General features: G+C 41.7%; 1 protein-coding gene across 4 annotated transcripts in view; it reads left to right on the forward strand.

Moving 5' to 3' along the window:
• unm_sa1614 (un-named sa1614) overlaps positions 1 to 12,932 on the forward strand; it is a 135,243-nt gene that overhangs the window by 81,029 nt on the left and 41,282 nt on the right. Inside the window, exons 23-26 of one of the 4 annotated variants that reach the window (XR_010456053.1) lie at positions 3,093 to 3,131; positions 3,255 to 3,361; positions 3,654 to 3,828; positions 3,916 to 4,628. The exons of 1 other annotated variant lie outside the window; for it this stretch is intronic. The gene's annotated coding sequence lies outside the window, so the exon portion shown is untranslated. Of the gene's footprint in view, positions 1 to 3,092; positions 3,132 to 3,254; positions 3,362 to 3,653; positions 4,629 to 12,932 lie in introns of those variants that run through there. 2 more of the 4 variants (XR_010456054.1, XR_010456052.1) reach the window with 2 other exon arrangements.

A 12,932-nucleotide genomic window follows, 5' to 3' on the forward strand; every position in this document is an offset into this window, starting at 1 on the left:
TTTCGGTCGATATTATGTAGTTAATCCGGAAAAAGTTTCACGTTGTAGGTGACTGCATTTTCGGTTCGTTTCGGTAGCCAGGCGCAATGTAGAAAACGGAACGATTTCTCCTACACACAGACGCTTTCAGGAAACACTGCGCATTTGGTATGTGGCTGGGAGTCTCCTCATTGAAAACATCAGAAGCTCTTCAAAGGTAAATGATTTTATTTATTTGGTTATCTGGCTTTTGTGAAAATGTTGCGTGCTACATGCTACACAAAATGCTATGCTAGCTTTGCATACTCTTACACAAATTAGTCAATTTCTATGGTTCAAAAGCATATTTTGAAAATCTGAGATGACAGTGTTGTTAAGAAAAGGCTAAGCTTGAGAGCAAACGCATTATTTTAATTTTATTTGCGATTTTCAGAAATCGTTAACGTTGCGTTATGCTAATGAGCCTGAGGCTTAGTCACAATCCCGGATCCGGGATGGGGAGTTTCAAGAGGTTAAATCCCCTTGGATTGATGAGGAATTGAAAAATTGTATGGTTGAGAGGGATGAGGCAAAAGTTATGGCAATAAAGTCTCGCAGCCCAACTGATTGGCAAACATACTGCAAATTTAAGAAATCATGTGACTAAACTAAAAAAAAGAAACTACACTATGAAACAAAGATACAGTGGATCCTCCTTTAAAAGTTGTCATTCTACGGCACACCCTGCGTGCTACTGCAGCATTCTGTGGCACGTCATTTAATTCTCAGCCATTTCTTCTGTTACTGCAAGTTATTGCTAGTTTGACCACCAGAGGGCATCTTTGAGATGCATTTGATTGTATTCCATATTGACATTACCAGAGAATTTAAAAACTTTTATAATAACATAGTATGTGGGATTAATTTGAAGAAATTTGGCTTAATTAATTTGATTAATATGATGGTGTTTCCATTCATAGCCGGTTTGTAAATTCAGACCGTTTCGCTCTTGGAGCGCAGACTGGATGTTCGGGCCGAGGAGTAGGGTTGATTTGAGCGTTCTGGCCTTACAACGGCAGTCAAGCACCCAAGCTAACGTTGGCTAGCTACTTCCAGACATAAATTAGCCTACCCTGACCATTTTAATCGCCATAGCAGAGCTGGTAAGACAGTTTTCGTGTTAACCAGAGCGTTGGTGACTGTAAATGTGCTGCTGGAAACAATTTAATTATGCTTTTTTTCAACGTTTACTGACACCAGCCATATTCAAAGGGTGTTGAGCGCTCGTAAAGCAATTATTCTGTGCTCTAGTACACTCAGATGAGAGTGCTCTGAAATCCATGTGGATAGAAGGCTGGACACAATTTTTAACGTTATTTTCTGATAAAAACTAGTTAATTGCATCTGCCGTGGAGCCCAGTTTCATAATATGACCATATTTCCCAGCTGCTTGCCATCATTTTGAAGTCATCGCGGACAAACTAGCCTTTAGGGCATTTTTCACCCTGACAGCTCCTATTATTTCTATTAGCACCGTGGCACCAACTCGCCTTCCGAACGTTCTATTCTCAGCTTATTGTTCAACGTCACAATGCCTGCTTTGCTATTGTTGGCAATAAGACCTGCTCATGTCGTTTTATAGTTCAAATGCAAATAACAAAATGTAAACACCAAAAATAATATTGGAACTCTGTGGTCTTCCCATGGTTTCCTATGGGGAAACATAGGCATGTCTGTCTGTCTATTTTGCCAAATATCTCGCAATGCGTATATTTACATTTTTTTCAAGTCTGGTGTACCCGGTGTGAAATGGCTAGCTAGTTAGCTGGGTGCGTGCTAATAGCGTTTGTCGGTGACGTCACTCGCTCTGAGACCTGGAAGTAGTTGTTCACCTTGCTTTGCATGGGCTTCTGTTCTTGTGGAGCGATGGGTAACGATGCTTTGAGGGTGGCTGTAGTCTATGTGTGCAAAGGGTCCCTGGTTCGAGCCCAATTAGGGGCGAGGAGAGGGACGGAAGCAAAACTATTACACGGGAACCATTTTAATCAGGAGAATATCGTCTTTGTAATTATGTAAGTCTGGGCAGCGAGCTCGTTTGTCATCAATCGCTAGTCCAGAAATAGTCAAAGTTTTTCTTTTTTCCCTACTTTTTCATTACGCAGACATAAGCACAGTTGACACCATCGAGGTGCGGATGTTTACTTTCCTCATTAGTTGTTTTTTTTACAGTTTCGTCCAACAAACATATTATATTGTATTGATAAAATAAAAAGGGATACATTTTTAATGGAATCCTAAGGATCACTCTAGTCAAAACAGGCTCTGCGAACATTCGATTCCATTAATTTTCAATGAGCTAACGTTCTCAAGCTGTTTTTCAGCCTTAGACTCGTTCTATTTTCCAGCCTATAGATAGCCAGAGCAAATTTACGAAAGCACCTGAATGTCCATTGAGAAAGCACAATGACTTTACCATTTAGCTAAACTAAGAATGATGAGAATAATCAAGTCAATAAACATTGGGTAGGTAGTCTATAGTTAATATACAGTCAAGTTTGATGTGTAACTACTAGCATTAGGTAGCTAGCTAACATACCGGTACATACTTCTGTAATGATATGCTATGTGGTTCGTAAGGACAGCGTAGCTAACAAATTGTCAGCCAACATAACGTGTAACGTGTAACTTATTTGAAAGTCATTACATTGAGTTGCTAGCTACCCCTTGATCATTAGGGCAAATCTGGTCTGTGATAGGAGTGGGGGTTTTCACACCTAGCTCGGCCATTAGACTATTCTTTAGTAAAGGTTGAATAGTCTATTGTTCAGCTATTAGCCCTCCTCCCTAACTTGCAACACATTGCTGTTCCAATCTCATTCCTTTCCCTCTTCCACACATCATCATTCTGCTCCTAAGTGGCTCGCTTGTGGGCATGCTGGTAGGATATGGCAGCATCTTCGGTTGTGCGTCAAGAATTCTGCATACAGTAGCACGTTTTTATGAAGGTGTGGTTATTCACAGGCAAATTGTTATATGCTATGTAGGTATATTTGTGTCTCTTTGTCAAGAGCAAAACCTTTTTTATTTTCAATCAAAAATAATTGTTCTGAAAGCAACTTTTTTCCGACACAAAGGAAGTCAAAGCGGACGCCTACGAAGATGGCATCTCAGAGGTAAGCAGCATTGGGCTGTATTGACGTATCCTAAAAATGGCATCTGCTGCTTTAGATTGAACGGTCATATCTGAGTTATTGTTTTTACATCTATAAAAAAATATCTGTTTTCTTCACTTTCAGAGAGCGAGCTGACCAAGGGGTCGAAAATGTAGATATGGCCAGGTGTTCACTGTTCGAGGAACAGGCTGTGGAAGCTTTATTGCTGGCAAAAGTGTCCATAACCAGAGGTAATTAAACTGTTCTGTGTTCTTTTTCTCTATCTCTGCCTGTATTGTACATGGAACCTGTCTCACATGCATTAATTAAAAAACCCTTAAGATGTCAGCTGCTAATTTTCAGATTTACACCACATAAACACAGCCATTTTCACTGGACTATCTGTTACTGCCAAGTCATGTGTCTGTTTTTCAGCATAAAGTACTCTGTAGCCACTTAGTGTGGACACCAGGTGAGACCACACACACAATAAGTCTCTCGTCTTCACTTCATCCCACTCCCCCTTCTCCCTAAATCCTCTAGGTTATGTCAGCTGTTTTGGTGAACCCCTCCCTCATTTGAACTGGCTGACACAGAGGGAACAGCATGATCATAGGTGGGATGTCACTTGGTCGGGTCAACAGGAAGTATTATTAAAGAGATTCTTTCCATTAATATACAGACAGAGATGTAGATGTCCCAGAGTTAATGATTCAAGGTCAGTTTGGCATTTCACCTGATTTAAGATGACTGACCATGTTATAATTTTTTTAAAGAAGGCTTAATCATGCTCTCTCGTCTGCAGGTATGTTTTGATGTGCGAGAGGAAGCCAGTCCTGTCATCGCTATTTCACCCGCTCTGACGATAACCTTCGGGCCAACTGGGGGCCCAAGGCTCCTTAGGAGACACCGCAATTGTGATGAACTGAGTGAATATTAGGGTAGTACTGTACTCTTTCCCTTTCTGTCTTTTACACCTCTCGCCCCACCTCGTCTTTCTTCCTCGTTTAATAATGCACACCATATGTGCATTGAAGTACAGATTGAACTTGTATTTATAAAATAACAATTATCATAATTATAATGCATTTCTGTACTTATAACACCTGGATAATGAACTTCTTTCAATAAAGCGTTTCACATTCTCCACTTGTTGAAATTAAGTATCTCATTGAAATAATATCCTCTGTCCTCAGATTAATGCAGATGAATGGAGTTAGATTTGCATTGTTTTTATTTTCTGTATATATGAATTACAAATCAATCATGCTTCTAATCTATTGCATAGTTACAATGTGTAATCATTGATGTCCCAGGAGCAGGAGTGGTGTAAACACTGTTGAAGTGTATAATTGTAATACATACATGCAGACACAGCATCATTCAAATAATGGAGTTTGATATGACTGAAAAAGAATGTCTCAGAGATTCATACCTGAACCGCACCTTTATTTTCCAAGGAAGAGTACATGATCCGTGAATATACTCAATGTACAGACTACAATGTGGGAATCTCATGCGTGGTAATAACTATAGTACGTGTGTATTTTGGACTTGCTTCCTTGGCACAATAAACTTATTATATTCTACTTTATCCATAGGCTTCATTAATGCCTTTCAGACTTGAATTTGATACAACAACTATGATAACTTGAGGTTCATAGATAGGTTTTGAACTAATATTCATACCAAATGTTTTAGGGTGCCTCTAAGTCCCGCGGTGCAAGCCCACAACTTTTAAAGGAGGAACCACTGTACATTATATAAATAATGATAGTAAAACGCTTTGGGTCACCTTAAATTAAATTTTTTGGGAAAAAGCCAACTCGGCTCCTTCAATCATTGAATCAGATGACTCATTCATCACAAAGCCCACTGATATTGCAAACTACTTTTAATTACTTTTTCATTGGCAAGAAAAGCAAACTTAGGGATGACATGCCAGCAGCAAACACTGTACATCAGACTGAATTGTACTTTTGAATTCCGTGAAGTCAGTGTGGAATAGGTGAAAAGATTGTCTATCAACATTGACAATCAACCGGGGTTTGACAATCTGGATGGAAAATTACTGAGGATAATAGCAGATGATATTGCCACTCCTATTGGCCACATCTTCAATTTAAGGCTACTAGAGAGCATGTGCCCTCAGGCCTGGAGGGAAGCTAAAGTAATTCCGCTACCCAAGAATAGTAATGCCCCCTTTACTGGCTAAAATAGCCGACCAATCAGCCTGTTACCAAGCCTTACACGGAACCCAAACTGGCTGCGCGCGTGCGCCATCGTGCATTTTTGTATTTTGTCCCCCCACACTAAACGTGATCACACCACGCAGGTTAACATATCAAAACGAACTCTGAACCAATTATATTCATTTGGGACCGGTCGAAAAGCATTATGCATTTATGGCAATTTAGCTAGCTAGCTTGCACTTGCTAACTAGTTTGTCCTTTTTAGCTAGCTTGCTTTTACTAGCTAATTTGTCCTGGGATATAAACATTGAGTTATTTGACCTGAAATGCATGAGATCCTCTATTCCGACAATTAATCCACACATAAAACAGTCAACAAAATTGTTTCTAGTCATCTCTCCTCTTTCCAGGATTTTTCTTCTCTTGACTTAATATTGCGATTGGCAACTTTCATAAATTGGGTGCATTACCGCCACTGACCTCGTTCGTCTTTCAGTCGCCCATGAGGGTATAACCAATGAGGATATGGCACATGGGTACCTGCTTCTATAATCCAATGAGGAGATGGGAGAGGTGGGACTTGCAGCGCGATATGCGACACAAATAGAACGGGCTTTGGCACTCATTGGCACAATAATTGAATAACATAGATTTCTAAATGTATTTTGCAGTGCACGCAACGTGAGCGGTGTAGTCAGCCTGTGAGGTAAATCAGCCTTTAAATTTCTTTCTTGCTTTTGACATTATCGATCATAGTCTGCTGCTGGAAAAACGTATGTGTTATGGATTTACACCCCCTGCTTTATTGTGGATAAATAGTTACTTGTCTAACAGAACACAGATTGTGTTCTATAATGGAAGCCTCTTCAACATAATTCCCCAGGGTAGATGCTTAGGCCCCTTGCTTTTAAAAAATTGCACTAACGACATGCCACTGACTTTGAATAAAGCCAGAGTGTGTATGTATGCAGATGAGTCAACACTATACACGTCAGCTACTACAGCGACTGAAATGACTGCAACACTCAACAAGGTTTCAGAGTGGGTGGCAAGGAAAAAGTTAAACCTAAATCAAATCAAATCAAATTTATTTATATAGCCCTTCGTACATCAGCTGATATCTCAAAGTGCTGTACAGAAACCCAGCCTAAAGCCCCAAACAGCAAGCAATGCAGGTGTAGAAGCACGGTGGCTAGGAAAAACTCGAGAGAAACCAGGCTATGTGGGGTGGTCAGTCCTCTTCTGGCTGGGCCGAGTGGAGATTATAACAACATGGCCAAGATGTTCAAATGTTCATAAATGACCAGCATGGTCATAATAAGGCAGAACAGTTGAAACTGGAGCAGCAGCACGACCAGGTGGACTGGGGACAGCAAGAAGTCATCATGTCAGGTAGTCCTGGGCATGGTCCTAGGGCTCATGTCCTCCGAGAGAGAGAAAGAAAGCGAGAATTTGAGAAAGCACACTTAAATTCACACAGGACACCGAATAGGACAGGAGAAGTACTCCAGATATAACAAACTGACACTAGACCCCCGCCACATAAACTACTGCAGCATAAATACTGGAGGCTGAGACAGGAGGGGTCAGGAGACACTGTGGCCCCATCCGAGGACACCCCCGGACAGGGCCAAACAGGAAGGATATAACCCCACCCACTTTGCCAAAGCACAGCCCCCACACCACTAGAGGGATATCTTCAACCACCAACTTACCATCTGGAGACAAGGCTGAGTATAGCCCATGGCACAACCCAAGGGGGGGCGCCAACCCAGACAGGATGACCACATCAGTGAATCAACGCACTCAGGTGACGCACCCCTTCCAGGGACAAATGAGAGAGCCCCAGTAAAGCCAGTGACTCAGCCCCTGTAATAGGGTTAGAGGCAGAGAATCCCAGTGGAAAGAGGGGAACCGGCCAGGCAGAGACAGCAAGGGCGGTTCGTTGCTCCAGAGCCTTTCCGTTCACCTTCCCACTCCTGTGCCAGACTACACTCAATCATATGACCCACTGAAGAGATGAGTCACCAGTAAAGACTTAAAGGTTGAGACCGAGTTTGTGTCTCTGACATGGGTAGGCAGACCGTTCCATAAAAATGGAGCTCTATAGGAGAAAGCCCTGCCTCCAGCTGTTTGCTTAGAAATTCTAGGGACAATTAGGAGGCCTGCATCTTGTGACCGTAGCGTACGTGTAGGTATGTACAGCAGGACCAAATCAGAGATATAGGTAGGAGCAAGCCCATGTAATGCTTTGTAGGTTAGCAGTAAAACCTTGAAATCAGCCCTTGCTTTGACAGGAAACCAGTGTAGGGAGGCTAGCACTGGAGTAATATGATAACATTTTTGGGTTCTAGTCAGGATTCTAGCAGCCGTATTTAGCACGAACTGAACTTTATTTAGTGCTTTATCTGGGTAGCCGGAAAGTAGAGCATTGCAGTAGTCTAACCTAGAAGTGACAAAAGCATGGATTAATTTTTCTGCATCATTTTAGGACAGAAAGTTTCTGATTTTTTGCAATGTTACGTATATGGAAAAAAGCTGTCCTTGAAATGGTCTTGATATGTTCTTCAAAAGAGAGATCAGGGTCCAGAGTAACGCCGAGGTCCTTCACAGTTTTATTTGAGACGACTGTACAACCATTAAGATTAATTGCCAGATTCAACAGAAGATCTCTTTGTTTCTTGGGACCTAGAACAAGCATCTCTGTTTTGTCCGAATTTAAAAGTAGAAAGTTTGCAGCCATCCACTTCCTTATGTCTGAAACACATGCTTCTAGCAAGGCCAATTTTGGGGCTTCACCATGTTTCATTGAAATGTACAGCTGTGTGTCATCTGCATAGCATTGAAAGTTAACATTATGTTTTCAAATGACATCCCCAAGAGGTAAAATATATAGTGAAAACAATAGTGGTCCTAAAACGGAACCTTGAGGAACACCGAAATTTACAGTTAATTTGTCAGAGGACAAACCATTCACAGAGACAAACTGATATCTTTCCGACAGATAAGATCTAAACCACGCCAGAACTTGTCCGTGTAGACCAATTTGGGTTTCCAATCTCTCCAAAAGAATGTTGTGATCGATGGTATCAAAAGCAGCACTAAGGTCTAGGAGCACGAGGACAGATGCAGAGCCTCGGTCCGATGCCATTAAAATGTAATTTACCACCTTCACAAGTGCAGTCTCAGTGCTATGATGGGGTCTAAAACCAGACTGAAGCATTTCGTATACATTGTTTGTCTTCAGGAAGGCAGTGAGTTGCTGCGCAACAGCCTTTTCTAAAATTTTTGAGAGGAATGGAAGATTCGATATAGGCCGATAGTTTTTATATTTTCTGGGTCAAGGTTTGGCTTTTTCAAGAGAGGCTTTATCACTGCCACTTTTAGTGAGTTTGGTACATATCTGGTGGATAGAGAGCCATTTATTATGTTCAACATAGGAGGGCCAAGCACAGAAAGCAGCTCTTTCAGTAGTTTAGTTGGAATAGGGTCCAGTATGCAGCTTGAAGGTTTAGAGGCCATGATTATTTTCATCATTGTGTCAAGAGATATAGTACTAAAACACTTGAGCGTCTATCTTGATCCTAGGTCCTGGCAGAGTTGTGCAGACTCAGGACAACTGAGCTTTGAAAGAATACGCGGATTTAAAGACGAGTCCGTAATTTGCTTTCTAATAATCATAATCTTTTCCTCAAAGAAGTTAATGAATTTATCACTGCTAAAGTGAAAGCCATTCTCTCTTGGGGAATGCTTCTTTTTAGTTAGCTTTGCGACAGTATCAAAAAGGAATTTCGGATTGTTCTTATTTTCCTCAATTAAGTTAGAAAAATAGGATGATCGAGCAGCAGTAAGGGCTCTTCGGTACTGCACGGTACTGTCTTTCCAAGCTAGTCGGAAGACTTCCAGTTTGGTGTGGCGCCATTTCCGTTCCAATTTTCTGGAAGCTTGCTTCAGAGCTCGGGTATTTTCTGTGTACCAGGGAGTTAGTTTCTTATGAGAAATATGTTTAGGGGTGCAACTGCATCTAGGGTATTGCGCAAGGTTAAATTGAGTTCCTCAGTTAGGTGGTTAACTGATTTTTGTCCTCTGGGTCCTTGGGTAGACAGAGGGAATCTGGGATGACATCAAGGAATCTTTGTGTTGTCTGTGAATTTATAGCACGACTTTTGATGTTCCTTGGTTGGGGTCTGAGCAGATTATTTGTTGCAATTGCAAACGTAATAAAATGGTGGTCCGATAGTCCAGGATTATGAGGAAAAACATTAAGAGCCACACCAGTTATTCCATGGGACAAAACTAGGTCCAGAGTATGACTGTGACAGTGAGTGGGTCCAGAGACATGTTGGACAAAACCCACTGAGTCGATGATGGCTCCGAAAGCCTTTTGGAGTGGGTCTGTGGACTTTTCCATGTGAATATTAAAGTCACCAAAGATTAGAATATTATCTGCTATGACTACAAGGTCCGATAGGAATTCAGGGAACTCAATGAGGAACGCTGTATATGGCCCAGGAGGCCTGTAAACAGTAGCTATAAAAAGTGATTGAGTAGGCTGCATAGATTTCATGACTAGAAGCTCAAAAGACGAAAATGTCATTTTTTTTTGTAATTTGAAATTTGCTATCGTAAATGTTAGCAACACCTCCGCCTTTGTGGGATGCACGGGGGATATGGTCACTAGTGTAGCCAGGAGGTGAGGCCTCATTTAACACAGTAAATTCATCAGGCTTAAGCCATGTTTCAGTCAGGCCAATCACATCAAGATTATGATCAGTGATTAGTTCATTGACTATAATTGCCTTTGAAGTAAGGGATCTAACATTAAGTAGCCCTATTTTGAGATGTGAGGTATCATGATCTCTTTCAATAATGACAGGAATAGGGGTGGTCTTTATCCTAGTGCGATTGCTAAAGCGAACACCGCCATGTTTAGTTTTGCCCAACCTAGGTCGAGGCACAGACAGAGGTCTCAATGGTGATAGCTGAGCTGACTACACTGACTGTGCTAGTGGCAGACTCCACTATGCTGGCTGTCTGGCCTGCACCCTATTTCATTGTGGAGCTAGAGGAGTTAGAGCCATGTCTATGTTGGTGAGAGCACCCCTCCAGCTAGGATGGAGTCCGTCACTCCTCAGCAGGTCAGGCTTGGTCCTGTTTGTGGGTGAGTCCCAGAAAGAGGGCCAATTATCTACAAATTCTTTCTTTTGGGAGGGGCAGAAAACAGTTTTCAACCAGCGATTGAGTTGTGAGACTCTGCTGTAGAGCTCATCATTCCCCCTAACTGGGAGGGGGCCAGAGACAATTACTTGATGCCAACACATCTTTCTAGCTAATTTACACGCATAAGCTATCTCTGACTGTTTCATCCTAACATCGTTGGTGCCGACGTGGATAACAATATCTCTATACTCTCTACACTCGCCAGTTTTAGCTTTAGCCAGCACCATCTTCAGATTAGTCTTAACGTCGGTAGCCCTGCCCCCTTGTAAACAGTGTATGATCGTTGGATGATTCGTTTTAAGTCTAATACTGCGGGTAACGGAGTCGCCAATGACTAGAATTTTCAATTTGTCAGAGCTAATGGTGGGAAGCTTCGGCGTCTCAGACCCCGTAACGGGAGGAGTAGAGACCAGAGAAGACTCGGCCTCTGACTCCGACTCGCTGCTTAATGGGGAAAACCGGTTGAAAGTTTCTGACGGCTGAATGAGCGACACCGGTTGAGCATTCCTACAACATTTCCTTCCAGAAACCGTGAGAAAGTTGTCCGGCTGCGGGGACTGTGCCAGGGGATTTATACTACTATCTGTACTTACTGGTGGCACAGACGCTGTTTCATCCTTTCCTACACTGAAATTACCCTTGCCTAACGATTGCGTCTGAAGCTGGGCTTGTAGCACAGCTATCCTCGCCGTAAGGCGATCGTTCTCCTGTATATTATGAGTACAGCGACTACAATTAGAAGGCATCATGTTAATGTTACTACTTAGCTTCGGCTGTTGGAGGTCCTGACGAACCGTGCCCAGATAAAGCGTCCGGAGTGAAAAAGTTAAGGGGAAAAATATATATATATAAACGGTAATTAAAAAGTAAAAACGGTAAAGTTGTCAGGTAGCAAAATAGGTTGGCAAGAAAATGCACAGCAACTCGTAAACAAGTCTGCAAGTTGTGACCGGAAATTATGTCACCAATGATTTAAAAAATGACCAATGATTCACATTTCTTAAGCATTGTATTTGGAACAAAACACTCACTAGACCCTAAACGTCAACTAAATCTTGTAATAAATAATGTATAAAGTGAGCAAGTTGAGATGACTAAACTGTCATGGTCAAAACATATTGATGCAGTAGTAGCTAAAATGGGGAGAAGTCTGTCTATAATAAAGCGATGATCTGCCTTCTTAACAACACTATCAACAAGGCAGGTCCTACAGGCCCTAGTTACAATAAGGACTTAGGAAAATTGCAATTGGCTCAGAACAGGGCAGCACGGATAGCCCCTGAATGTACACAGAGAGCTAATATTAACATGTCAATCTCTCCTGGCTGAAAGTGGAGGAGAGAGTGACTTCATTGCTAGTTTGTTTTATGAGAGGTATTGACATGTTGAATGCTGTCTGTCTAAACTACTAGCACACAGCTCGGACACCCATGCATACCCCACAAGACATGGCACAAGAGGTCTTTTCAAAGGAGTGTCTCAAGAAGAAGCACATTAAGGCCCTGGAGTGGCCTAGCCAGTCTCCAGACCTTAATCCCATAGAAAATCTGTGGAGGGAGCTGTAGGTTTGAGTTGCTAAACGTCAGCCTCGAAACCTTAATGACTTGGAGAAGATCTGCAAAAAGGAGTGGGACAAAATCCCTCCTGAGATGTGTGCAAACCTTGTGGCCAACTACAAGAAACTTCTGACCTCTGTGATTGCCAACCAGGGTTTTGCCATGTAGTCATGTTTTGCAGAGGGGTCAAATACTTATTTCCCTCATTAAAATGCAAATCAATTTATAACATTTGTTACATGCGTTTTCCTGGATTTTTTTGTTATTCTGTCTCTCACTGTTCAAATAAACCTACCATTAAAATTATAGACTGATCATTTCTTTGTCAGTGGGCAAACGTACAAAATCAGCAGGGGATCAAATACTTTTTTCCCTCACTGTACACATGGATTTAGTACTGTACATACAGTGCCTTGCGAAAGTATTCGCAACCATTGAACTTTGCGACCTTTTGCCACATTTCAGGCTTCAAACATAAAGATATAAAACTGTATTTTTTTGTGAAGAATCAACAACAAGCGGGACACAATCATGAAGTGGAACGACATTTATTGGATATTTCAAACTTTTTTAACAAATCAAAAACTGAAAAATTGGGCGTGCAAAATTATTCAGCCCCTTTACTTTCAGTCCAGCAATAACGTTGTCAATATAAAAGGTAAACAAGAAAGGCACTCTCTCAGGATTGCGCATGAAAAAGCTCTGTGACATGGTAGGGTCCACTCATTTAGACTAGTCTTACTCCCTCATTTGTAAACTCTCCTTCCAGACTCATATCAAACATCTCCAATCGAAAATCAAATCAAGAGTCGGCTTTCTATTCCGCAACAAAGCCTCCTTCACTCACGCCGCCA

The sequence above is a fragment of the Oncorhynchus masou genome, chromosome 6 (assembly GCF_036934945.1).
Source record: "Oncorhynchus masou masou isolate Uvic2021 chromosome 6, UVic_Omas_1.1, whole genome shotgun sequence".
NCBI lineage: Eukaryota > Metazoa > Chordata > Actinopteri > Salmoniformes > Salmonidae > Oncorhynchus > Oncorhynchus masou.